The sequence below is a fragment of the Alexandromys fortis genome, unplaced genomic scaffold (assembly GCF_014885135.2).
Source record: "Alexandromys fortis isolate MF-2015 unplaced genomic scaffold, M_Fortis_MF-2015_v1.1 scaffold_332, whole genome shotgun sequence".
Lineage (NCBI taxonomy): Eukaryota > Metazoa > Chordata > Mammalia > Rodentia > Cricetidae > Alexandromys > Alexandromys fortis.
This window is the reverse complement of record NW_026068232.1, coordinates 326,486-347,636: the sequence shown is the minus strand read 5'-3', so window position 1 is coordinate 347,636 and position 21,151 is coordinate 326,486. Positions and strand designations below refer to the sequence as shown.

Genomic DNA, 21,151 nt, shown 5'->3' with positions numbered 1-21,151 from the left:
CTTTTTATTATTCATTTCTTGTCTGTAAAACTCAATTAAATTTTTACGTTTCTATGCATTAACATATTTCCTGACCATATTTTTAATCCATACATTTTATGCATGTCTTATTATTTCTGTAGAAAGCACACTCTGTTATTTCCACCTAGGAGTTAATATTTCTTGCTATAGAAACACCAGCTGCTCATTTTCTCCACTAATTTTCCTGGGGATAATGGTTAGCAAATGTTAACAAAGTGGCATCCACTTGTATCTTTTACAGTCTAACTTTTGGGAAAGTACTAAAACTTTTAAGATTCTACATTTTAGCTTTCATTTAAACTCTTGAAATTTCACAGACGTGGTAGAAGATGACTGGAGGTTTACATAGAATAGACAGTCACCTAATATTGATAACACAAATGAACATGCCAAATGGACAAACCAGAGTCCAGAAGGACTCAACTCTGCACAAAGCACTGTTTGCTACTGAGGAAATGTGGGAAAGGGAGATGTCATTCTTAGAAAAGGGCCCTCAATTTTGTTATATATTACCAAATGGCCTGCTTTGAAAATATAATACAAGTATTGTTAAGAGAGTTATCAGGTTATATTTAAGAATAAATCTGTATGTGTATACATACATATATCCAACAAGAATTATAAAATATAATGTAAATGTGAAGGAGAAGGTATAGTGGTATATTGGAGGGTTTGAAAGAGGAAGGAGAAGGGAGAAATGTTGTAATTAAATTATACTCTCAAAAATAAATAGAAATAACCTATTTCATAAAAAAAATGCACACACACACACACATGCTGAACACATATGCCCACCCATTTGTGCGCAAACACATGAATGTCCCTTACAGGCACACACAAAAAGAGAACACAGGGTTCTCAGAATTAGCACAAAATAGTGTGACTAGGAATATGGGAGTATTTTTCACTTAGGGTATTGAAGGTGGCTTTTTACAAATATATAATATTTATATAATTATGTTGAGTAAAATATTTTTAAGAAATAAACACCATGGAAACAGTGGTAGAGTTTATATTCTGTATATTACCTACATGCACACATGGATTCACATTCACACTAAACTGCATTTTCATACACACACATATACAGACACACACATAGCACAAAGAAGAGAATTGTCACAGTTCACATGGATAATGATTGTAGGGATAGGGGATTTAAAATTTTGTAACGGAGGATGGATTTTTGCAAACACACAATATTTTCACCTTTGATTTGTATGACTTGTTTTAAAGAAATGAAGGCACCAGAAAAACCATAGTAGAGTTTATTCTCTGGATGTCACCTACATGAACACATGCTTGCCTTCTCCATATGAAAACTACTGTGCCTACATGCACACACAAACACACACACACACACACACACAGAGCATGCATGCATGAGAGAGATAGTTCAAATTACATATTTAATTTAACATTTTCTTTTCTAAAACACCTCTTAAATTATTTCTTTACCATCATGGCTGTTTAGGACTTTCCTTTATTACTGGGTATATTGGCTCAGTGGAGCTTGACAGCAACATTTATGTCTTTAGTGCAAGCAGCAATTGATATGACATTCTAATATTCATGAAGTTTTAGTACAGGGTGATGGTTAATGCATTTAATCAAAACTCATGGGGTAACTGACAGGCAAAGTTTAATCTATCAGCACCAATCAGAATGAACCAAAACAAAATGGATGATTTATGGTCAATAGCTAATTTCTAGGTCCAAAAACCCTGATATGTTCATATTCCAGGTGCCACCGGCTAGTTTTGCCTATTGTCAAATGTAGCTAGAGCCCAGGTTAAATGACATTTTATCCTTAATTTTTCCTTTCAATTTTCCTGCTTCTGCTGCAAAAAATAGGGATATGAAAAAGAAACCATTTAACTGCTTTGATGGAAAACTCCCAAGTTACAACAGGCTTTTGAATTCTATACCTTTTTGAATTCTCTCCCTCTCACTCCATTGAATGTGTAAAATCTGTTCTGTTTTTGTTCTGTGTTTTTGTCAATCACAGGAAACCAGAGCTGATATAAGTCCTTACACACAGGGTTTTTGCAAAAATGAGTATTTGATGGGATCGTATATTTGTGACAAAAATATTATCATTAGAAAATAGTAGTAGTAGTTTGTCCACAACTGTGACCAGTTTACTGGTATCCTCACTTCATTTGACATCAAATTATAGCAAGAATCAGACAGTGTTTCTCAATTTGAGATGACCTAAATAATAAGTGAATAAATGGACCTTGGATGTATTCATTCTGCCACCATGGTCTTTGCTTATATAATGGAACTTAGTGCATTTTCTCTGTTGAGAATCCATTTTCTGTGAATTAAAGCGTTTGCTTTGGAGAGGGCGTTTCTTGGACTAGGGGTGTTTCATTCACTTACATCACCAAATAATCTCATGAACTTAAGTTTTTAAAAAGCCTTCTTAAAATCAATTATTTAAAACATAGAAATGATTGTTGTGGTATTTGGGTCTGATCAGTGGAAATTCTAGCTGTCATGGCAGAGAAAATCTTGTGCTACAGGCACCCCAAGGAATTGCCATTGCTCAGTTGCCAGAGGCCAGCCTCAAAAAAAAAAAAATTCTTCCAGAGTGGAGGGCATGGGATTTTGGAAATATAGTAAAGAATCAAAAGTCATGAATGAAAATAATAAAATGCAGAAACATAGTATCAGGAGGGAATTTTTCAGTGAGCACTGAAATTTTTCCCATGTTTTATTTCAAACAGCTTGCTATACCCCTGATTTCAAAAGGTAGAAGAACAAAAGTATTGCATTAATGTACAAATTGAAAGTCATGAGGTACCTTCATCACTCATGCCTTTGACTCATGCCCTAGAACTCTGTAGGAAAACCACTCCCTGGATGGAATAAAAGTTATTTTCATAAAGGGAACTGAACTTAGTTGGATTCTTGGACTTTTGATTTAGGTAGAAATGATCTACTTCTCTATTTCAAGAGCACGAGATCTGGCAACAAGCCACACCTGTTGATGACAGTGTTGAGAGAGCAGAACTTTGATTCACATATAGATGGGACCTTTGCTTGAGTTAGAATCACAATAATCTTGAATAAAGTAAAAACAATTCCCAAACTCTCTGATTTTTGGCCACTTCATGCAACCACACTTGGTTGAACATTTTCTTGATATGTGTGCCTGAATTCCATCTGTAACCTTAGTAATCATAGTTATTTACAAAAGTAGAATTTAAAAACAATTTTCTTTTAATTTTATAAATGCCATTACCTGGATGAATGGACCTTTCTTCCTCTCTCACTAGGGAAAGATAAATAGCAAGAAAGTATGTCAAGGTGTAATTATTTGTATATTTTTGAAAATTGCTTAACTTTTGAAATTATAGTATTAATGTAATAATTTCAGCCACATAAGGCCGATATTTCCAGGTTCTAGGGGTCATGTATGTGCAGAGAAGCCCTTAGGCAGAAGTGCCTAATGCTCCCGCCCCAGGGATGTTAAAGGGCCCTGTGTGATCCACATATGATTCAGCTAAGCTCTTATGTGCATGCTGTGGATTCATCATCCACATATGACTCAGCTAAGCCCTTGTACGCAAACATAGATTTCATCATCTATGTTTAACTCAGCTAAGCTTTTGTACACATGCATGGATTTCATCATCCATGTTTGACTCAGCAAAGCCCTTGCATGCATGCATGAGCCCTGTCATCTCTGTATGACGTAGCTATGTCAATCCCCTGCGCATGTGTGCTAGGCAGCTCTTAAAAGCTGGATGCTCCATCCTCTTCTCTCTTTCTCTGCACACTGATTTTCCAGGCCCCCTCTAATAAACTCCTAAGTGAGTTTGTTACATGTTCCATGTTTTCTTCTCACTTGTGCCAGGTGATTTCATTGGTGCTGTGACTTGGGCCCATTGACCAATTCTACCAATTTCATAAAACAATTCCAGTATATTACCCAGTCTTATAATCTCACTTTTCATGATACCTATATGATCCTACCTAATAGCCTACTTCCTGGAGAGTGCAGGTGAGTTTGAGAGCAAGCCAGACTACATACAGATGAAATTTACCAAACACATGCAACATACTACCCGGCAACAGAGGTGGTAGCAGGGACCTCACTGGGACTATAGCACTTTAGGTGGAATTTTAGCTAGGGCCTGGTTTTTGACTTGCCTCCTGGAAGGTCTCTGCAAAGCTCCCCTTGATCATGTAAACTATAATAAGCTCTCAGAGGTCATTCAAGATATGAAGGAAAATCCTTCTGCATTTTTGGGATGCCTCACTAAAGCCCTGTAACAATATACTAACTTAGATCCAGAAACCACAGAAGGCAGACTCATGACTCATTTTTTTTTTCTCAGTGCTACCTCGACATTAAGGATAAACTTAGACATTGGAGAAAGGCCCTTTGTCCCCACAGACAGATGTCTTAGAGTTGGCTCTTATGGTGTACCATGTGAGAATTGACAAAGCCCACAATCACTGTCACATGATAGCCATGGCCCTCATACAAGCCAAGGTGACAGACTGCTCAATCTGTGCTGTCCATGCTGCTCCCTTGCCCCCAGGTTTGAGAACCAATAGCCCCATGTTCAAATGTGGTAGAACTGGTCACTGGGCCTGAGCATGCCCTAATCCTCATCTTGGTCCCTCAAGACCTTGTCCAAGATGCCATAGAGAAGGATATTGGGCAGTCGATTGTCCTCATGCACATAGTGGAATGGAGACATCAAACCCAGAAAATTCCCAAGTTTACCTAGGTCTGGCCATGGACGAGTGAGGCTGCCTATGCTCCTTTGACCCAACCACACTGTCATCTGTAACAGGGATCCATGGGTAAACATCACAGGATGGTCCATTACCTTTCTCTTGGACACCGGATCCACATACTCAATACTGAGGGAATTATGGAGGTCTACCTCTCCTTCTATTTTTCCTTTTGTTGGGGTAGGAGGACAGTCTTATCTATCTCAGCAGACCCCATCACTTAACTGTGTTTTAGGGGTTATTTATTTAATTCATTCATTTTAATCATGCCAAACTGTCTGGTACCTCTTATGGGAAGATATTTTTAGCAAAAGTAGGAGCTTCCATTTTGCTTGCTCCTTCCATTCACCTTATCCCAGACACACCAACAGCTCCCCTCCTCCCCTTTCTAGCCTCCCAACCTCACAGCTTCAATGTGTGTTTTCCTTTATCAGCCCCTCAGGTAAACCCCTAAGTCAGGGACACCCCAAACCCCTCTGTTGCTAAACACTATTCCCGCATTGTTATGTAATTACAATACCCTTCCAAGTATATTATTCAAGCTCAGTACTCCCTCCCTCTCCAGAGCCTTGGGGGACTTGAGCTTTTTATTGCTGACCTTTTAATTAAAAAGCTACTTTACACCACCTCTTCTCTTTTTAACACTTGCTGTTAAACATTCTATCAGAACCGATTGCCTGGTTAAAGACCCTGGGTCATTAACTCTGCAGTGGTCCATCTTCATCCAGTAGTGCCTAAGCCTTACACTCTTCTTTCCATTATTTTTCCAGAAACCTCCCACTTCTCAGTTTAAGATCTCAAGGATGCTTTTTTTCTCTATTTGTCTAAACTCTCAACCTCAAAATATCTTTGCTTTCGCCTAGACTGACACTGATACTCACCTCTCCACACAGCTCACTTGGACCATCCTTCACCAGGGATTCTAGGACAGCCCACATTTATTTGGTCAGGCTTTAGCTTCTGATCTACTCTCACTGTCTCTCCCTATGTCTAAACTCATACAGCATGTAGATGATATTTTACTCTGAAGTTCATCATTGGAGATCAGGAAACTGATACCTCTGCATTTTTAAATTTCCTGTCCAAAATGGGCTATATTATCTTACCTTCCAAGGCCCATCTGTCCACCTTTCAGGTCATTTATTTGAGATTAACTATTATCCCAACTCCAAAAGCTATTAACCTAGACAGAAAAAAGCTAATTCAGTCCCTTACAATTCCTTCTACAAAAGAGGAGGTTTTATCATTCTTATAAATAGCTGGCTTCCTGCATTACTGGATCCCCCTTTTTTTCTCTCCTTGCCAAGTTCACATATGAGGCAGCTCTCAGTTCTCTGCATGAGCCCCTTCTCCATCCCATTACTATACCCTTCCAGAAACTCCAGCAAGCCATTATCTTGGCCCCAGCTCTTTATCTCCCAGATTTAACTCATCCTTTCTCCTTCTATGTAACAGAAAAGGAGGGATATGCACATGGGGTCCTAGGACATCAGCTGGGACCTTCCTTTGCACCTGTAGCATACCTGTAGAAGAAGGTGGACTTCACTACTCAGGGCTGGGCACACTGTATATGTGCTTTAGCAGCTGCTGAGCTTTAGATTCATGAGTCAAAGAAACTAACCTTTGGGTCAATCACCACTGTCTTCTACCACAATATGTCCCATCTCTTAACTTACAAAGACTTATAAATATTACCTTCTTCTTGAGTTCTTTGCCTCCAGGTGGCACTAGTAGAAGATGCCAAAATCACTTTCTAATGCTGCCCACCCCTTAGTATCTCAAATCTTTTACCTCAACCTAACATCCCATTCCTGCATAAAACCTTAGAGGATCTACTGCCCACCCCCACGTATACAAGAGGTCAAACAGTCCCAGGCTGTTGAAGTAGGAGCGGCAGGGCTGCGTCCCCGGCTGCCCGAATGGCTAGCTTATGCCCGAAATAATTACACGGAAACTGTATTCTTTCAAACACTGCCTGGCCCGGCTAGGTCCAGCTTCTTATTGGCTAGCTCTTACATATTGTTCTAACCCATTTCTAATATTCTGTGTAGCCCATGAGCTGGCTTACCAGGGAGCATCTTAACCTGCATCTGTCTGGAGCGGGAGAATCATGGAGACTCCTTACTCAGCTTCTTTCTCCCAGAATTCTCTTCTGTATACTCCACCTACCTAATTTTCTATCCAATAAAATGGGCCAAGGCAATTTCTTTATTAATAAGAAACCATTCACACATCATTTCCCCTTTTTCTGTTTAAACAAAAAAGAAAGGCTTTACCTTTAACATAGTAAAATTACATATAACAAAACAGTTATCAAGTAAAAATTACAATAATCTATATCATAACTAAGGAAAACTATAACTATAGCTAACTATTCTTAACTCCATCAAAGAGTCCAGAAAGATACAATATTACCTAAGCAAACAAGAAAAAGGCAAACTCTCAAACTCTAGAAATGACAGAGACATCTCGCTGCCTGGACAGTCACCAAAGTTCCTCTGTACCGTTGGGGCATCCATCTTCAGCCTACAGGCCCATAGTTTCCAGCAGACATTTCCACAAAGCAGGATATTTCAAAGGCAGTCACTATCTGCTTGTCCTGAAGAATGTCTTGCAGACTCTCTCATGAATCAGGAACCCCTAAAGATCATCTCACCTTTAGGCAAGTTCAGTAGTCCTCTCTCTGCGGGTTCTCTGTGTCCAGTTTATGTAATAGTCCAGGCAAGAGATTATGCCATAGTGTCAAATACTGGGGTAGTAGGCTGAGTTAATTTGTTTGAAAGAATACAGTTTCTGTGTAATTATTTCTGGGCATAAGCGAGCCATGCGGGCGGCCGGGTGCCGGGGACGCAGCCCTCATGCCGCTCCTATTTCAACACCAGGCCACTTATACCTGGTACACAGTTGTCAGCTCCTATTTATGTGAAAAAAAAAAAAAGACTATGCCATAGTGTCAAATACTGGGGTAGTAGGCTGAGTTAATTTTCCTTACCCATGAATTCCAGTTAGCAAAGGGACAATCTTTAAATGTTTACACAGATTTTAAATATGCCTTTCATATCCTCCTGTACCACACAGCTATCTGGAAGAAGCATGGGCCTCTTACAACAAAAGAAGAATGCATAACCAACTCAGATTACATTATGGACTTGTTCAATCTTCCCATCTCCCCAAAGCTATTGGAATTATTCATTATTGGTATCACCAGACCGACTGTTCCATTATTTCCAAGTGAAATAATCAGGTTGAACAGGCAGCTAGAACAGCAGCATTCCACATCCCAAACCTAACTCAATCACCTCAGGGGGTTCATATAGTACAGTTCACATTCTGTCAGACACCTCCCGACACCCAGCAAATTCTGTACTACCTACATCAGCTCTTTCATCCTAATAGATAAGCTCTGTTTCATTTAGTCAAGGCTCACCTCCAACTCACCCCTAAGTACTTTGAGTTCTTAAAGCTATCACTGCCTCTTGTAAAATCTGCCAAAAGTCAGATCCCAAGACCAAATATCATAGCTTCCGTTTTCCCACCGAGCAGGCCAGTGGCTCCCTTCCAGGAACTGACTGGCAGCTTGATTTTACTCATATGCCCACAGTCAGAAGAGATAAGTATCTCCTGGTTTCGGTAGGCACCATGTCTGGGTTTACTGAAGCATTTTTCACCACTTACAAGGGGGCCCATACAGTTTCTGATGTTCTTATCCAAAAAATTATTCCCCAGTTTGGAATACCAACCTTTTTACAGTTGAATAATGACCCAGAGTTAGTTTACTTCTCAGATTTCTCAAAGTTTTCTAAGGCTCTTAACATTCCCTGGCATTTTCATATCCCATAACGCCCTCAGTCTTCAGGGAAGGTAGAATGAAATATTGATTTGATGGAGGAGGGGCTATGTGTTACTTTCATTGGTTAATAAAGAAACTGCCTTGGCCCTCATAGGACAGAAAATTAGGTAGGAGGAGTAGACAGAACAGAATGCTGGAAGAAAGAAAGCTGAGTCAAGCAGTAGCCATGCCTCTCCTCTCCAAGACGGACACAGGTTAAGATCCTTCCCGGTAAGCCATGTGATGCTACACTGATTATTAGAAATGGATTAATCAAGATGTGAGAATTAGCCAGTAAAAGGCTAGAGCTAATGGGACAAGCATTGTTTAAAAAAAGTATAATTTGTGTGTTGTTATTTCAGGTATAAAGCTAGCCATGTGGGAGCCAGGGCCACAGCCCACTGCTCCCACCATCAACAACCATTCCCTAAAAGAAGTTCTTGTTAAGATGTCACAGGAGCTTCACCTTGACTGGGTAAACCTTTTGCCTCTGGCTCTTCTTAGGTTTACAGCTCTCCCTCAAAGCCCCCTTTTCATCTTGCCCTTTGTATTCATGTATGGGCAGCCAGTGTTAAACCCCTGCATCTCACCTAAAACCTCTCCCCTTCTTGATCATTTTCTAACTCCACTGTTATCCCATCTTCACTCCTTATTATGGAATTTTACTGACTACTTATTACCATGTGCTAATTGGTGCCCACCACCAATTAAAATAGGGGATTGGGTACTATTCTCTCCCCCAGACCAACACACCTCACCCTTTTCCCCTAAATAGCAGAAACCCTTTAAAGTAATTCTTGTAACTTCCACAGCTGCCAAGATCAAGGGATATCCTCATTGGATTCACCTGTCCCACCTTAAACCCTTTACTCTTCCAGCTCAAGATACTCCCTTGTATACATACAGTGTAATTCAAAAAGGGCCCTGCTCCATTAAGTTCCAGAAGGCACCAAGTTCAGCCACTTTTCCTCCATTTCCAAAAAAATAAAAGTTTCATCACTGTACTCAACTCTCTTGTGCAAAAACTCATATACTCTCTCTCTCTTTCTCTTTCTCCTATCTGCTTTACCAACTTCCCTATATATCCAATGTCATGATTAAATTTCCAATATTCAGTTCAGCTGTTATTTCAGGGACCATCATTAAACAAAGAGCTAGATGTACAAGGACTGTCAAAAGTCCAGGTGGTTAGAAACAATAACGAGTTTGGGAACATTTCCAGGCCCAAACTCCAAAAACTCACAAATAAGACTTTAACAAAACAGGTTTATTACTGACTGCAATAGTGTCTCCTGGATGTTAAGGTAATACCATGATGATAAAGGAGAACAAGAGCCTTAAAATTTGCTTCAGGTAAAACATTGAGGGGTCTAATAATTCCCCTTTCCAGTAATTCCCCCTTATTTTCCTCACTCCTCCCCACTGTCTTCCATTCCAACACTATATCAATGTAAACATAAGCTTTTAACATGTCTAAAATTTATTCTTTTTCAACCATTTTTTCATGAGCTCCAGGGAGCCAACTGGACTTACTTAAATGGACCAGATTCACCAAGAATAAGTATCATTTAATTCTTCTCTTATCTGGTCTTGGGAACCCCCAGGAAATTCCCTCTACCATCCCCCCAAAACCCTTTATCTTTCATCTTTGGGACTCTCCTCCATTAATCACTGGGATCTAAAATTTTTTCCAGACATAATTTTCTGCTTTTCCAACATCTTTTGATGTCCAAGCTGCCAGCCAGCCAGTTCCACAGATCCCAGAAAAAAAAAAAAAAAAACAGAAAAGTAATCAGCCTCCGCAGGATATGTTCAAGCATCTCAACTTTCTGATGCCCAGAAAATCAGCAGGAAGCAGTCATGGGAGATGATGCCTCATCTCCCTCCCATTAAAGACTACAAACTTCCCACATTTTATAATAAGCAAATGGGCGAAATGTCATGATTTCAGCCCAACTCCTTGTGCATGTCTGCTGCACAGCTTTTAAATAGGACATGTCATCTCTCTCTCTCTCTCTCTCTCTCTCTCTCTCTCTCTCTCTCTCTCTCTCTCTGCACACTGACTTCCTCATGCTTGTACATGCTCCCTCTAATAAACTCTTAAGTGGGTTTCTTGCATGTCCTGAGTTTTCTTCTAATACGCTCCAGGTAACTTCAATTATTACATAATTTAACCTGATGCCTTCTTTGTTGAAATAGGAGCAGCGTCGGGGCTGCGTCCCCAGCACCCCGGCCGCTTGGCTAGCTTATGCCCGAAATAACAACACACAAACTGTATTCATTTAAACACCGCTTGGCCCGGCTAGTTCCAGCTTCTTATTGGCTAGCTCTTACATATTGTTCTAACCAATTTCTAATAATGTGTGTAAGCACCCCAAGGTGCGCTTACAGGGAAGATTCTAACCTATGTCCATCTTGGGTCGGAGCTTCATCATGTGTGCCTCAGAGAGCAGAGCTATTGGGAGAGAGGAGCATGGCGTCTCTGCTCCAGAGAGCAGGGCTGTCGGGTCTCTCCGGGAGCAGAGCAGAGTCTGACCTCACTTCCTCTTCTTCCCAGAAATCTATTCTGTTTACTCCTCCCACCTATGCTTTAACCTATCAGGGCCAGCCAAGCAGTTTCTTTACTGCTCAATGACCTTCCTCCATTACTTCTTCCTCTAAATTCTCAAATACATTCCTTCTTTCTCTCATTCAAATTCATATCCTTTTAAATATTCTTTGATGGTTCATGTACATAACTGTATCAATGTAGATACATATTTCTTAATAACAAAAGATACCATGTTTGTGTGTCTACTGTTATTTTTATTTTCAGTGTTGAACATTAAGTATTCATAACCATTTTTGTGTATGCTTCCCTTGTTAAAATGAAATTTCTTTTTTTTTCAAGTGTTCTGAATGAGTTACATTTTCTTCAGGATTCTTTGCTTTATCTCATATGAAAGAAAAGATTTGTCTTTTGAGCACTGCTATTGACACTTACTTGTCTAAAGTTCATGTGAAACTCTAGAGGGCACCAGTGAACCTCAAATTTTCATAAGTATATTCTACAGTTAATTGTTTGATATCAGGCCTCCTCTTATTCTTTCCTTATGACATATTTATTTGTCCAGCATCCCTTGCTAGGGAACACAACTAAAGGAGCACATCAAGTTCGGCCTATCAAAGAGAGAGGGCATGGAGGACATTTATCTGTCTTTCAATAAAATCTATGACTGCACACCTAGGAAAGTACTGCTTTTACAAATGCTTTAGAGAATAATTTTAAGACATATGATATTTGTGTATTTTTAAAATTAGACTTATGTCCTATGATCTGCTTCTTTAAGTATATTAAAATTGAAACTATAATATAATTTCATTATTTCATTTTTCCTTCCTTCTTTCAAAATACTCCCATATAATGCTCATTGTTCACACATATTTTTTCATTGATTGTTCATACATACAAACACACACACATTCCTAAATAAATAAAAAAAAATCAACTATATGTGTTATGTAAGTGAAAATTCAAATTTTACTGTGTTATCTAATTATGACAGAACATTTGAGAAATATTTTTACCTAGTATATCTTTGGGCAATTTATAAGATGAGTAAAATGATTGATAATAAATGACATTTTGAGCCCTTAATTTAACTCAGATATGTTGCATTTAAAAGAGTGTATGTTTTGCATCATATTTCATCATGTCTGAAAGCAGGAAGTGTGAGTGGCAAGATCTTGGTCTTATTTTTAGGACAGTTTCATCAATACTTGATTTCTTGTGGTATTATACAAATTTTAGAAAAAATGTTGATCATTAAAGAAAGAATGGGACATATGGAGGTCTGTATGCCTACTGTATGTAATCTCTATATTGCCTGTGAATATTGCAGTCATAAAACTATTGAAACTACTTGTCTAGGAATTTAGACCTTTCTAAACTTTATGTATATCTTACTGATCGTATAAAAATGATTTTCTTTTTCTTTTTTTTTTTTTTTTGAGATAGGTTTCTCTGTGTCTTTGGAGTCTGTCTTAGAACTAGGTTTTGTAGACCAGGGTGGCCTCAAACTAACAGAAATCCACCTGTCTTTGCCTCCTGTGTGCTGGGATTAGAGGTATGTGCCACCATCACACAGCTATGAAAATGATTTTCTGTTTAAGCATACATTTCACAATATTTACTCATAAACATTTTCCTGTTTATGTTATGATTCTGATGTAGGGTCTCACAAGCTTGCTCATGAAAATTTCAGACTCAGGCATGGATGAAGTGCTTCTCCCTAACTTCTGAGAATTTCATTGAAGACACACTCACCACACCTAGCTGGTAATACTCATAAGTGTTTTTTTTTCTTTCCTATCCAATTCCTATTTTTTTTGCATGTAATATTCCATTAAATTTTTATGTTTTCATATAGTAGCAGGTTTGCTGGATATATTTATGAATCTACTTTGAATATGTCTTACTATTTCTGTAGATATTATATCCTATTCATTTAAATTAGGCATAGTTTATGTTTCTTGTGATAGAAACGACTACTGTTCATTTTTCCAGTAATTTTCCTGAAGACAATGTTCAGTAAATATTCTGTGAAGAGGCATTCACTTGTATCTTTTTCTTTCTAACACTTGAGGATGTGCTGAACCTTTGAGGATTGTAAGGATTACCACCATTTATGTTTGTAGAATTCAAGTTCAATGCATGACCTTTGATTATTTTCTTTTTCTTGGATTTATCTTTCTTAATAAATAGAAAGTTTTCATACATTTATATGAGTTTTAGTCATTTTCATCCCAGTTCTCCTGTCATATTGTACTTCTTCACTTTAGCCTCTTAACTCACTCTGTTATATATTTCCCTTTTATATTTAAAATACAATAATTTCATAAAAACTTGTGTATTTGCATAATTTCCATATCGCTTTCTCTCAAACTCTTACTGTGTAGTCCTCACCCCACTCTCAAATTTATTATCTCCTAATTTATTATTTCTATTATTTGTTACACACACAAATCTATTTATACACACATACACACTAGTGTATAACTATAACCTGTTGATTTCTAGCTCTAAATTTTTGTAGATATAACAACCAAAATGCTAATGATGTAACATATTATAATGTTTTATGGAAGTTGTGGTAATGGCCTCTAAGTTGCATAGACTCAACAACCCAGTATTGTTTGTTATTTGCAATATTCAAGGTGCTTTACCTCTTTTTAAGGAAGACTTGAGCTCAATCAGGTAGATATTCATTATTGATAAGACATATGAGCCAGCATTGCACCTTTAGTCAAATCTAGCCCTGCTGGTCATTGTCATTCAAAGGTATCATAACTAAATTCTTTTCTTTCTTTACAGCTTTCCTAAAACTTTCTGGTTTCTGATAGCTAATCCTCAGGCCCAGGGTTTTATGTAGTTCCTGTTCATATTTTTATAGTTCCATGACAAAAATATATTGTTTCAGCAATAGAGACTTAACTTCCACTTCTTTGAAGTAATCTTCTGTTAGTGGTGACCTTGGTTGCTTCCAAGGAAGCACATATTAGATAATTTTGAGAGATGTAAAATATTGATTCCTTGTCATTTTGACCATCCTTAGTGTTTATACTTATTTGTTTTGTATATTTACCTTTAGAATCCTCATAAAACCACTTTGCAGAAATGATAAGTCATAATATTATGTTTGTACTTCCATATTTATCTTCCAAATCTAGAGATGTGGAATATTTTATATTCTCTGATCCAATAAGATGCTTAAAAATACTTGATTCTCTTGTTTGACCTATCTTTTTCTTTAGGTATGTCAAGATCTCTTTTGGATTTTGTCTTTTTACTTTGTTTTTGTCTATTATTATATGGTAGTTGCTGCTTTATTTGGTATCACTTTATTATTATTATTATTTATGATTCATAAGAGACATCATACTGGGAAAGTGAACTGGCAGAGTGGAGTGTTTTAAGAGATAGTTGGTGATGTACACATGGAACTTGTATTCACACTGCCTTTTCTGAGTCTGGGTCTTCTCCTAACACCTTAACTCATTGGCAATTATTGTTCCAGCAGGTCCTGTATTACTGTCACTAGGCCTGTTTGAGTATATAATTCATCTTACAAAATACGTAGTTTTGTTTATTTAAATATTTTTCATACATTCCTGCCTCCATATTACCAATTATTTTATTATTTTATTCTTTAGCAACAGAGCAGACCTGAGAAATTGCTGCTACCAAGAAACCATGTGTCATGCTGTTATTTTGTTCGGGAATTACTTCCCAAGCTATCTCAGACTTTATGTGGATGCAGTTGCCCACACGTTGGGTGGCATTTTTAAGGAAGGCCATTCCTCCCGAGTCCTGCCCAGACTACTGAAGAAGCAGGATGTGATCTGTCCCACTGAAAAAGGTACCAAGTCATGTGGCTAACATAGATAAGAATAATGGGTTAATATAAGCTATGAGAGCTAAGAAGAAGCCTGAAGTAATGAGCCAATCCGTTTTATAACTTACTCAGATTCTCTGTGTGATTTTTTGGGGGCCAAACACTGTGGGACCAGGTGGGAGAACAGAAACCCCAACAAGCAGGCCCTTGTGTTACAAAGATTTGCATTTAGTATTACATCATTCAATTTCAAAGAACCAATGAGAAGATATCATTGGAGCATCTTGCTTCAGAGTATGGCAAACATTGTTACATTATGCCAGCAATTATGTTATACCTGAACCAGTGGCTCAGGCTATATGAAATGTCAGAGATCAATTTCCACAAGTTTATCTATTCTTTATATGGATGATGTCTTGCTTGCCCTTAAAATGAAGGAGTTTTGCTTGAGAGATATGGACAATTTCAGTAGAGTTTTACACAAGCAGAGTTAGTTATTGACCCAAAAGAAAATACAAAAACAACCACCATTCCAGTATTTAGGTCATATGCTATATCCTAAAAATATTAAGCCTCAGGTATTGGCAATGAGGAAGGATAGTTTACATACTCTGAATGATTTTCAGAAATTGATGGAAATATTCAGTGGCTAGGAGCTTATTTAAATTCTCCATGGAGACCTATGCCACTAAATAAAATTTTTAAGGGAATTAGTGACCCAGATTTCACCAGACACCTCACAAATGCTGCTAGACCTTTACCTGAATAGGTGGAAAATGCAACCCAGAAAGAGGAGAAGGAACCTCATACTGGTAAGATGAGTTCTGTGTCCCAAGATGTAGTGTGGATAAATGGCCAAAAACTCAGTCAGCATTCTTGGGCAGGTTCTTAAGTAAACAGGACTCATTGTGGTCTGGAAATTTGTAGAACAGGTCCCCCAAGAAGCTGTGAATCACCAGCCATCACATGATCTTCCTTCCTTCCTCAGACTACAGCATAATATTAGATGGTCAGGAAGCAGGCTCAGCAATCTCACTCCGACACTTCTGTCATGGCAGGAAGTACATGGTTTCTTTTCATTCCTGTTCAGATACACATAGACACTTGTCCTAGAACTTTTGAGAAACTCTTTGCCTAGTATAACTTTTGGCATTTTTAAGATGAGTTAAATGATAATTAGTAAGTAACATATTAGAGCCTTCAGCTTATGTCAAATAATTTTGTATTTATATATGTGCCTGTATGGTTCTGTAGAAATTTTTAGATTTAGTTATTCATTAAGATAAATGGATGACATATATTGACACCCGGAATTGCACTGTACCCAGTCTCCACATTACTTGTGAATATTTCATTTATAATATTAATACATCTTCTCTCATAGTTTGGTATTATTAAAACAGTCTTTTAACATTACTAATCATTTGAAAATTATTTTCTGCTTAAGTATACATATTTAAAATTATTTATTAGTTGTTCTAAACATTTTCTCCTTTCCTTCCACTATGTAGAAACATGAACTCATCATCCTGCTGAAGATGATCTCAGACTCAGGCGTGAAGGAGGTCCTTCTCTGCCTTTTCCAGAGAAGCTTTTGATAAAGACACAGATCACACACCCAGCTGATGGTATTATAGTTTGAGAGGCTTTCTGCCTTTTATTTTTCATTATTCATTGTTTGTTTGTAAAAAATTAATTTTTTTATTTTATTGTTTAGGGACATTTCCTAAATATATTTTTAATCCACCCATTTTATGCATATCTTATTATTTCTGTAGAAATCACACTATGTTATGTACACCTAGAAGTAGTTAATTTTTCTTGCTGTAGAACCCCCTACTGCTCATTTTCTCCACTAATTTCCCTGAGGATAATGCTCAGCAAATGTTCAGTGAAGTGACATCCACTTGTATCTTTTACTTTCTAACTTTTGGAAAAGTATTGAAACTTTTAGGATTCTAGGTATTAGCTTTAATTTAAACTCATGAAATTTCAGAGATGTGATAGAAGGTGACTGGAGGTTTACATAGAATAGACAGTCCTCTGAATAATGATAACACAAATGAACATGCCAAGTGGACAGAGGAAATCCCATAAGGATTCAAATATACACAAATCACTACATGCTACTGAGAAAATCTAAGACAGGGATATGTCATTCTCAGGGAAGGGCACACAATTTGTTATCTTGTAACAAAAGGCCTGCTTTAAAAACATATGTGCAATATTGTTAACATAGTTATCAGGTTATGTTTAAGAATAAATATGTATTTGTGTAATATATACATCCAGCAACAATTATTTTAAAATGAGGTCACAAATATGAAGGAGAATGTACAGTGGTATATGGGAGGGTTTGAAATAGTAAAGAGGAGGGAGAAATGTTGGAATTAAATTATAGTCTCAAAAATAATAAGAAATGAAATAACTTAATATATATACACACACATGCAGACACACATACACTCATGAACATATAAACAGACATGTTTGGGCACAAACACATGAATGCCTCATCACATACAGGTCCCCCTAAATGAGAAGACAGAGGTGTCAAAATTAGTACAGAATAATAGTGGCATTAGGAATAGGGGAGTATTCTTCACTTAGGGTATGAAAGGTGGCTTTTTATGAATATATAATATTTATGTTTTTATATAGAGTAAAATATTTGTAATAAATGAAGACCCCAGAGAAACAGTAGTAGAGTTTGTTTTCTCTATATTACCTGTATGCACACACAGGTGTTCACATATCACACAAAACTGCATGTTTATACACACATAGGCATAGACTCATGCAGCACAATACATGTATGTACATATGCATATACACAAATAAGAGAATTGTCAAAGTTAGCATAGATAGTGATTGTAGTCATGGGAGGATTTTAGATTATGTTATGGAGGATGGATTTTTACAAACACCCAGTATTTTATCTTTCAATTGAATAAGTTATTTTTAAGAAATAAATGCACACACTTCCAATTATAAATTCATATTCTTTCATATTCCTGATCTATTTCTCACTAGTTGATATTTCATACATTCATGAACACACATATATATCTATATCTATATTACATATAAGCCATTTTGTCCACATAATCTTGCTTATATCTTTCTTTTCAGGGCTGATTTTTAGACTTGTAATCTTCATTTTGCATCTAAAATGTGTCAGTCAGCACCTGTTTTCACCTGTCACTTCAGTGAGGTAAGTCATGTAATTCAATGAAATTAAATTACTTTGAGTTTCTCCTTGAAGTCATGAATCATTTTCAATTATATTTCTTACAAATCATCCTGTGGCTATGTACACTCTATGTCACTTATTCTCCATCTTCCTAATGCAGCAACACTTTAATTCAGTTCATTATGCTGTGGTGACCCCCAGCCATAAAGCTGTTTGTGTTACCACTGCATAACTGTAATTCTGATATTACAGTGATTATAATGTCAATCTCTGTGTTTTCCTGTGGTCTGAGGTAACCCTTGTGGAAGAGTGTTTTGCCCCCAAAAGGGTTGAGACTGAAAAATTGAACACCATGATCCTATGTAAACTTTATTTTCTTCATTTTTTCTTTCTTATGGAATATTTTAAGTGAGTAAGAATTCAGGTTCAGGATAATTGTCAAGTGACACACATTAGAAACAACTAAACAAAGCACAAACAACAATGAATATATTTCATCACTTACAGCTCTTAGAGAAGGAAACTCACATGCCTTAAAGTTAGTGGAATAACAGATTAATAGCACACCAGGGAATGTTTAATTTATAATTAGATGAAAATACACATATAGCTGATAATTATGTAAATAGGTACAGAAGAAGAAGTGAAGAAATGAGCAGAGGGGGATCATATCCTTTTTATCATGCATATACATTTTTTAAAAATCTGCTTCCCTTTCATCATGGGTAAAGAGAAAGGTAGCACATTTCCTGGGGTCTTATGGTAACTAAACAGGAGTTGCTGTTCTCAACATGACCTGTAGTTGCTTTGATACTCATTGGACAACCTCAAATGGGATCTCATTTTCCATTAGGATTTGTTTTTTATAATATAATATAATATAATATAATATAATATAATTTTAATCAATTTTCAGGAAATTTTAACTTTAAACTCATATTAATATTTAGTTATCTTAGAGCAGTATATTGCTAAGCTCTCAAAATTGTTTCTCTAAAATGGGAAGTCTGTAGTTCAGTTGAAAAAAAAAAAAAAAACCAGAGACAGATATTCAGATTCAAACTGAAGGTCAGCAAAGCAAAACAGCCAGCCATCGACTCTTACCTCTACCTTGGTCTGAAATGGCAATCCTGCCTCCAGGAATCTCAGAATGAGACTGTGTCTGAGAGCTGTCTCCTCCTGTCTTATATTCCTCTCTAGGGCTGTGATTAAATGCATGAACCATTACCACCCAGTTTCTATGGGAAACTAGTGTGGCAAATAATATTGTGGGGAAACCAAGGACATGAGGGAAGGAATCGCTCAATACTCTGATTTAAATGGAAGTGAAAACACACATGTTGATTTACTATATTTTCTTCATTTTACCACCTCAGATAATCACATAAATGATTTTTCAAATCCCATTTATGTATATAGGTCTGTTTATAAATATGAAAAACTTGTTATTAGAAGAGATCTTTAAATTATGTTATTGAGAAATTATGTTTCCATCATTAGATAAAAGTGAAGTACTAAAATTATTTCACATATTTGATCAGTATTGAAAATATGTTCAGTATGATTAAATATGTCATGACTTGTGATTATTCTGCATATTTATTTCCAGTTAGTTCATTCTGTCCTAACAAAATGTCAGAAATATGTCATGGTTCCATTCCTTAGATCTAACTCTGCATCTTAGCAGAAGGTTAGAAGTAGAGGGAGTGTAATCCTTTGATTCTGCTCAATTGGCCTCTGTACTTTGCTCACATGTACTGGAATATATTTCCTGGTCTACAAGAGTTAGTTCCAGGACAGTCTCCAAAGCTACAAAAAAACCCTGTCTTGAAAAATAATAGATAGTCATCATACATACACATTAAGAACCATGTGCATACACAGACTCGGGATTACTAATTTAATACCCATAACTATGTTGCATCTTCAACATATTTATATATCCCATTATGTTAGTCATATATCCCCTTATGTTCTAGAGCTTTGAAGAAGATTAACAACTGTTCTGGCCCACATTCCTCACTTCTGATTCCAGGGCAACACACATGTGGGTGAATGGAAACCACGTTTCAATCTGTTTTTAGCCTCTGTGGGTAAACTCCAAAGTGGTCTTGAACTTTTCAGATGTACCAAAAAGAAAGCAATACCAAGATTTCTCTGATTTTCAATATGGCAAAGGCAAAAAGTTTCAGTGTAGAGTGCTTGAGTTGTGTAGGAGGAAATGAGTGGTTTCTGTGTACAAAACCTTCTATAAATGTTGGATCCCCTGCTGGGCTTTATTCTTTATCCGTAATCACAGCACTTTTCATAGCTTGTCCTTGTTCTTCCATAGAGATTTCAAGTAAAGTCATGTTTATGCCTCAAAGTTTTATTGCCACAGTTCTCGGGTATAGTTTGGAACAAATACCTTCATCTGCCTTTGTGCTCTAAAAGGACTGAGATGTGTTATTTCAGAAATGAAAAATGATATAGCATGATCAGTGTCTGTTTATCTGTATCTGGCAGATGGCAGGTATAAACCTGTGGGTATCACTTTCATATGTTTTTTCCTCTTCACTTTAAGTACCTTCTCATCAAATGTTTCTCAAGACTATGTTCTTACCCATATGAATATTTTTAAACCCCAGGCTTTATGCATAGAAACAACACAGGTACTCAGCCAACTTAAGTAAAAAGTAGCTTACAGTGGTATAAAGGAAGCATTTTCAGAACTCACCCTAGAAACAACACAGGGGCTAATTAGTTTGAAGTTCCAACTCTCTTAAAGTTGTCAAATGCTAGGACTCTTGAGTCAGACTGCTTTATTCTTAACCCATGTTCTGATTCTCATTATAGGTTCTTGATTTCTATTATCATAAAGGATGTGTATCATCTAGTTTCACTGATATACTATTTATGATACTACTTTTCCACTTTAGCCACCCTCTCAGTCTATGCCTGGCCTTGTCTAAACAGCTCAGATGTCTCATGAAGTTATAT

The 21,151-nt window shown here is 36.9% G+C and overlaps 1 long non-coding RNA gene across 6 annotated transcripts in view; it reads left to right on the top strand.

Moving 5' to 3' along the window:
* The window catches only part of LOC126493742 (uncharacterized), a 217,358-nt gene that overhangs the window by 181,941 nt on the left and 14,266 nt on the right, over positions 1 to 21,151 (top strand). For all 6 annotated transcript variants that reach the window (XR_007589874.1, XR_007589871.1, XR_007589873.1 and 3 more), the window contains 4 exons: positions 12,819 to 12,923; positions 14,798 to 15,003; positions 16,491 to 16,607; positions 18,112 to 18,193. This is a non-coding gene — a long non-coding RNA (uncharacterized lncRNA). The remainder of the gene's footprint in view (positions 1 to 12,818; positions 12,924 to 14,797; positions 15,004 to 16,490; positions 16,608 to 18,111; positions 18,194 to 21,151) is intronic.